This window comes from Manis pentadactyla, chromosome X, assembly GCF_030020395.1.
Source record: "Manis pentadactyla isolate mManPen7 chromosome X, mManPen7.hap1, whole genome shotgun sequence".
Classification (NCBI taxonomy): Eukaryota; Metazoa; Chordata; class Mammalia; order Pholidota; family Manidae; genus Manis; species Manis pentadactyla.
Window position 1 is genome coordinate 82,104,054 of NC_080038.1, and position 7,877 is coordinate 82,111,930.

The window sequence follows — 7,877 nt, forward strand, 5'->3', positions numbered from 1 at the left end:
ATGAGCACCTGACCAGCTGGGCTAGGGAGGTGTCACCCATCTGTCCTCTGAAGAGAGGTCCCTCCAAATCATAGCACACTTTCAACTGCTGGTAAATCTTTCAAACTACCCCTTGTGTGTTGAGTCTCAACAAGACCAATGGCACATGCCTGTCCTCCACAATTGGCTGGAGTCTTAGCCTCCCAGAGTGCTCCAACTCTAACTGGTGTCCAATTCTGTTAATGACCAAAGTCTAATGCAATGTGGACTCATGTTCCCAGAGAAGATATCCAGGGCCAGGTGTGCAAATTTTCTGAGCACTTATTCCCTCCCCATTCCATTCCTCTTCATTTGGCTTGTAGGCTGGAATAAGGGAAGAGATTGGGTCCTGCTCAATCACAGCTCTGGCACTTTACCCTTCTCAGTGTGGCCTTCTCTTCTTCATCAAGTGTAGCTGATCTGTTTTGCAGTCTTCAGGACATTTCGCAGGTTAGTTGTATTTGGCATAGTTGTTTCCTTGCTGTGTGGGAGGAAGTTTCCACCTTGCCTTCCCACTCCACCGTCTTTTCCACCACAAGTCAATCACTTGTGTTTCTGTGCTATCAGTCTTAATGTCTCCTCTTTCATTTATAATTTTAGTTATTTGATTCCTTCCTTCTTTTTCTTGGTAAATCTAGCCATACATTTGTCTATTTTGTCTATCTTTTCAAAATAACAGCTCTTAGTTCCATTAATTTTTTTCTATTCCCTTTTAAATTTCTATTTCATTTGTTCCTGCTCTGCTTCTTATTATTTCCTTCTTCCCACTATATTTGAGTTTCATTTGTTCTTTTACTTTTTCCTTGAGGTATAAAGTGAGGTTGTTTATTTGAGATCTTTCTTGTTTCCCAATGTAGGTATTTATCAACATGAACTTCCCTCTTAGAACTGCTTTTGCTGCATCTGATGAGTTTTTGTATGTTGTATTTCCATTTTCATTTTTCTCAAGATACCTTTTGATTTCTCTCTTGATTTCTTCATTGACCCATTAGTTGTTCAGTAGCATGTTGTTTAGTCTCTACATGTTTGTAAATTTTCCAGTTTTATTCTTGTAGTCCTTTTCTAATTTCATAACATTGTGGTTGGAAAAGATGCAGGATATTTCCTTTCTTTTTTTACAATCCAGATGTCTTTATTTTCTTTACATTTATCAAGCCATGAATTGATAGGGAATGGATTCCTGAAGCGCAGGCTCCTTTCCATTTGTTCTCACAGAGTGTGCTTCTCTGTGTGGAGTTGACTGGTGCATCAATTGAACCTAAGTACCTTTCTCTTTGGCTTCCTTCTTTTTCTAATCATTTTCCTTTACAAGCTTCAGGAAGCTATCCAGAATCTTAGAGTGCTTAAAATGCTCACTACACACATTAATTATCTTTGCAAGAATCTTGCTCTTGTTTATTTATAACAATGCCAACAGCATGCTGGGTAACATTGTAGATTCTTCTTGTTTTGCCACAGTAACTATTGTGGGACATTCCTTTTTGAACAGTTCCCATTCCTTTGATGTCTACTGTACCAGCTTTCTTGTAGATTTACATGTATGTGGCCAAAGGAACAACTTCATGATTTTCTAGAAGGTCTAAAGAACACATAGTGGGTGCTTCTCCTCTTCCTTTTGTATTGGTCATATTTGCAAATTACTGAAATATGGCAGTTCCATCTGAAAGGCAATATGATTTCAATATTTTAGAATTTGCTGAGACTTGTTTCATGACCTAATGTGATATATCCTGGAGAATGTTCCATGTGTTTTTGAGAATAATGTGTAGTATGCTGCTGCTGGATGGATTGTTCTGTAAAGTTCTGTTAAGTTGATCTGATGTGTCAATTTAAATACAATGTTTCCTTATTGATTTTCTCTCTGAATTATATATCCTTTTGAATGTATTGATGGTCTCTTCTATTTTTGTATTTCTGTCCATTTCTAACTTCAGGTTTGTTAATATTTGCTTTATATTTAGGTACTCCTATATTAGATACACAGATATTTACAAATGTTATATCCTCTTGTGTTGACCCCTTTATCATTACACAGTAACTTCTTTGGGGGTGGCTCAAGTTGGTTACATAGGAAGACTCTGCACTAACTTCCTCCCACAGATACAACAAATCTAAAGCTATGAACAGTTCCTTCTGAAAAAGACAACTAGCTAAACTGTTCCTGTTTACATCAAGACATGTAGGAGAGGCAGAAACATGGTCTTGCCAAAAACCTCACTCCAAGCATGGTAACCCACAATAGGGAAGTATCTCAAGTCCGGTCTTTCTCCCAAAGCAGAGAATGGTTTGTGCCCCACATCAAACTTCCCAACCCTTGGGAGCTGCATCAGAGAAATGAACTCCCAAAATGTCTGCAATAGAAAACCAATGGGGCTTACATCCAAGGAACCCCAAAGTCTGTAGGGAACTGTAAGGTTGGGTATTTAGCAGTCCTTGGCTCACTCTCCCTCCCCACTCTAACTCATCTCCTCCCACTGGGAGCTTGGTTGAGGGGTACTCGGGTCCCACCAGGCCATGGCTTGTATCTTACCCCCTTCACTAGGCGCTGGGTTTTTGCAGGTGTAGATGTAGCCTGGATGTTGTCCTGTATCTTCTGGTCTCTCTTTTAGGGATAGTTGTATTTGTTGTATTTTCAAAAATATATATGATTTTGGGAGGAGATTTACGCTGCTCTACTCATGCTGCCATCTTGGCTCCTTCTCTCAATACATTTTAAAAGATTGAAATCATACATATTGTGGTATATAACCACAATGGAGTGAAATCAGAGATCAATAACAAGGAATACTGGAAAATTCACAAATATGTGGAAATAAATAACACATTTTCAATAAAACAACAAAAAATGGGTCAAAGAAGAAATCACAAGGGAAATTAGAAAATACAAGATGAGTGAAAATGAAAAAACAACATACCAAAACTTATGGGATGTAGTGAAAGCAGTGCTAGGAGGGAAATTCATAGTTGTAATCACCTACCTTTAAAAAGATCAAGAGCAAGACAAGGATGCCCACTTTCATCATATCTATCCCACACTGCATTGGTATTTCTAGCCAAAGCAATCAGGCAAGAAAAATAATCTAAATTGAAATGTAAGAAGCACAGTTATCTCTATTCACAGATAATTTTATCTTACATATAAGATCCCAAGAATACACCTAATTATCAAATTCAGCAAAGTTGTAGAATACAAGGTCAACACACAGAAATCAGTTATAATCCTACACACTAGCAATTAATAATTCAAAAATGAAATTAGGCAAATAATAGTACCTGTAATAGCAACAAAAAGATGAAAATACTTAGGAATAAATTTAACTAAGTGGGTGTAACACTTGTACAATGAAAACTATAAAACATTGCTCGAGGAGGTTAATGAAGACTAAATAAATGGAAAGACTTCCCATGTACATATGTACATGGATTGAAAGACTTAATATTGTTAAGATGACAATACTCATGGAGTGGTCTATTGACTCAATCCAGTCCTTACCAAAATCTCAACAGTCTTTTTTGCATAAATGAAAAGGCTAATCCAAATATTCACACAGGGAACTGCAAGGGAACCCAAATACCCAAATGATGTTGAAAAAGAAAGAACATTGTGCACTTCATTTAGGTAGACACCTATGGTTAAGACGGTAGCAAAGTTTTGGCATTATGTGTAATACTGGTTCTTGAATAAGTTAAACATAACATTGTTATATGGACCAGCAATTACACTCCTAGGTATATACCCAAAAAGAATTAAAAACAGGTGTTCAAATGAGAAATTGCATATGAATGTTCATAGCAGCACTATCCATGACAGCCTCAAAGGGAAAACACTCGCTTGCATGTCAACTGATTAATGGGTAAACAAAATGTGGTATACACATACAATGGAATGTGATTCAGGCACAAAAATTAGTGAACTACTTACACACGCTGAAACGTGAATGAAAATATGCTAAGTGAAAGAAGCCAGGCACAAAAGGCCCTATTTCGTATGATTCCCCTCATGAAATAACTAGAAAAGGCAAATCCACAGGGACAGAACACAGATTAGTGGTTTCCAGGGATGTAGGGGATGGGGAATAGAGAGTGCTTAATGGGGATAGGGTCTCCTTTGGGACTGATGAAAATGTTTGGAACTATATGTGTGGTTGTACAACATTGTGAATATACTAAATGCTGCTGAAATGTGCAGTTTAAAATGGTTAGTTTATGTTATGTGAATTTCACCACAATAAAAGGAAATCTCATGGAAAATATTTAAAGAGAACACTCTGCCCTCTGAGGCTCCTGCTGTCCAGCCCCCAAGCCCACTGCTGTTTCTCCAGCTAGCCATTTCTCCTCCTGCAGTTACAAGGAATTTTCTGTGGGCCCACAGTCTCTTCTCTATCCCATTCCTGTTTCACTGTGAGACCTCAGCATCGGCATAGCAAACCACTGTAATCCACTGACCTCAACCACCTCTCTGTCATCTTCTCCCTGTACCCCTGGGAAGCTAACCCAAATTACTCCAGGCAGTCTTTCCCAGAGAATTTGAAAGTGTAGCAGAGACATACAGAGAGAGAAAGTGGTTGGAGCTGACATCCTGAGAGCAGCTCCTTGGAGAGAGCCAGTCTGAATTCCTGCCAATGAGATTCCACAGAGGTGCTCTGGTTCCTGTTCTTCCTATTCCTCGGATATTCAGCTCCCAGCTCTAATTCTGGGAGCTCCTCCACATCTCTCCAATGAGGCCCCCCATTTTCATCAGAGCTACATTTTGTCACTTATGTTTAAAGGTGACCACAGGGTAGTCAGTCATTTCTGATGGTCTGGGGCAACCTTGAGCCTGGGAACCAGTCCTCTGACCTTGATGCTATGGGCCTCTGGACCCAGAAAGAGTCTTCAGGCCTCTCCCTAGCCTTGCTGATGGGGCCCCCTAGTGCATGTAGCCAAGGCACAGAGATGCCAAGAAAACCCAGCTGAAAAAAGGGTCCTGCATATCACTAAATGGCAGTGGTACTTGGACTCCCGACCTCACCATGGCTCTGTCATGGATGGGAGAGTACCTGTTAGCAGAGAGCGTTTTCCTCCCAGTTGTCTTGGGCATATCTGAGATTATTTGGAAGACTTGATGAACCATAGATCCCTCCAATATGTCACCCCAGCTGAGAGTTCTGTAAGCTTTCCCCCCGGCACTGCAAAAGGTTTCCTCTGCAAGAGTCTGTCTGTCTGTGTGTGTGTCTCTCCCTGTCTCCCTTTCCACTCGCCCCAATCCCTACCTTCTCTACTGCGTTCTTCAGGGTAATGTCCTCAGAGAGGTCATCCTGAATCACCCAGCCTCTACTAGCGAGTTGAAGGCAAGTACAAGAATCAACTCAGATGTGGGCTTAGAATTTGGTGGAGATGACATTTCAGCTCAGTGCGGAGAAGTGCAGATTACTCAATAGCCAGTGCTGGGACCTGACTAAAACTTTGGAGAGAACGCAATGTTAGATCCCCACGTTCTTTCTCACCAAGGTAAATTCCCAGTAGATTAAGATTTTAAGGTAGTAGAAGATGTTGTGGGTGTACATTTTTATAGTTTCATAGTGAGTAAGGCTCTCCATAGGAAACAACATCCAGAAGTTATAATAAAGTAAGTTGATCACTTAAACACATACGACAATGTTAAACTTTTATGCAGAAAAGACCATGAAGAAAGCTAACATGAAGCCTTGTGGAGGAAAAAAGTTTTCCAGTGATCACAAAGGTCTGATACTCGAAACATGTAACAGAGCACAGAAGTATTTGTTTAAAACATTTCACCAATATGTATTCGAGGTTTCTTTGCAATTTGTGTAGCTTGCCTTATGCTATTTCAGCCAGCACCATTGCTGCTACGGCCGAACGCTGCAAAAGAGGAATGCTGCAAAACAGTGTTTGCATGTTAAATCTGAGGAATCTATTTCATGCCCAGTCTGTGTGGACTAGGAGTGTGGCACTCTGCACTCTGAAAAGAGTCTGGACTGGAGAGGGAATGATGGAAGCTCTAGGCGCATAAAAGCAGCTCTGAAAGCCCTGAGCCAGGAGGAACTGGTCAAAGGCAGTGGACACCAGGCCCTGGGTCCCTGAGACGCTGGGAGGTGGCAGAGAAGAGGAGGCTGTGGCAAAGGAGGCTGAGGAGAGGCGGCCAGAGGGGTGGGAGGGACCCCAAGGGTGCCACCCCCACCCCTTCCAGGGCACAAGGAAGAGGGAGTGACGTGCAGTCCCAGAATGCTGGCTGCACCTGTCACCAGGGTCGTGGAGACCAGGGGCAGAGAGTTTTGGTGGGGCAGGGTTTAAAAAGGCGATGGGAAGGAGGACATCAGGGACAGCGTGTCTGATCACTTTTGGGAGGAGGGACACCCTGGCTGGGGAGAGGAGGAGAAGCCAGGTTTGTGGCTGGAGGGGTTTTGGTGGGGTGAGGTGGGGGACGGATGGAGGAGGGGATTCTTCAGAGGCGAGAGGGGTTGGACTTTTGGTGCCTGCCCGGTGAGGATGCAGGATGGAGGACAGACAGAGGACAGAGGATGGACAACAGAGGATTGAGGACAGACAACCGAAGATGGCGGCACTGAGGCCCGAGGGAGAAGAGCTCAGGCTACGAAGTGAGGCTTCACCTGGGAGCTGCCAGGACCCCCTTGTGAGCCCAGTGCTCACCCACCCGCCAGAACCCTCTTTGCCCAGGTTCTCACCACTCTAGACTGAGACACCCCCTGTTGGAAGCACAGGTTGTGCCAAAAGCTGGAACAGATGGATCACCAGCCTCGCATCCACCCACAGCTAAGAGTGGCAGAACCCATAAGGAGGGGGTTTCCCAGTGCAAAGCTGGCCTCCTGTCGAGTGGGCTGGCTGATGCTCAGGTCTCAGGTCTCTGTCTCAGGTTGAACCCTGGGCCGGGAGGCACACGGAAGGTTACCAGGCTCCACACCTGGGCGCCTTTCATTAGTGCCTTGCTTGGGGCACTTTGAGGGGTGGGGATGATGGGAACACCTACCCCACCCCAGCAGCAGCAATACGCTCACCCTCCTGCCCTTGGGCCCAGGTGTTGTGACAGTTACCGCCCTCCTTGCTATTTATAACCCCCACCCCCTACTTATTTAACTTATCTCCTCCGTACTGCCCTGGTCTGTAAATAATTACATGGTGTCCAGTCCCACCCACCCCACACCCCCACCACCCCCCTCCGCCCCACACACACTGCCTTGTTGCCAACTTTTCTCCCTCGTGACAGTCAGCCAGGGCCAATCTCCTGGCCCCACCTCACCCTTGCCATGGCCAGCCACAATAGTCTGAGGAGGGTCCTTGGCACCAGCAACATTTGGGGTGAGGCAGCATGCCCTACGCTGCCTGCAGACTGGGGCTGTGCTAGGGGATCCTCCACGGCTGGGCCACAGTGTGCCCTCCAGACTTGTGTGGGTCAGGCCATGCATCCTCCCAGGGATGGCTGGCTCACCCCAGGGCCCAGCTTTCCCCCGTCCCATGAGCCCTTGGAGCACTACTGCCAGGCAGGTGCCGGGTCAGCCCTGGGCCTGGGTGTTGTGTAGCTCTCCTTTTCATGGGTCTACTGAAAAAATTCTTCAGTGTAGCCTGCCCTTGGCCCAGACCCTCACCTCAGCTGCCCAGTCCTGTGCCTGTCCTGAAGGGCCAAGGCAGCCATGGCTTACTCCTTTGTTCTGCCTCCCCTGAGGAACCTGGCCCCCATCTCATGGCTCCAGAAGCCCAGATGTCTCCGTGTTTGGGGCATGGCTTTCTCTTTGTGGGGTGTAGATAAAATGAGAGTTCCTGTGGCCAGGAGGATTCTAATCTGGCCCTGGTTGACTAACTCACTGCACACCTGTGGGCAACACATTGCTGTGGACTCTATA

General features: G+C 44.7%; 1 pseudogene; it reads right to left on the bottom strand.

The window, feature by feature from the left end:
- Window positions 1–1,168: 1,168 nt before the first annotated feature.
- Window positions 1,169–7,669, bottom strand: LOC130681793 (60S ribosomal protein L21-like; annotated as a pseudogene).
- Between the last annotated feature and the right edge of the window lie 208 nt (window positions 7,670–7,877).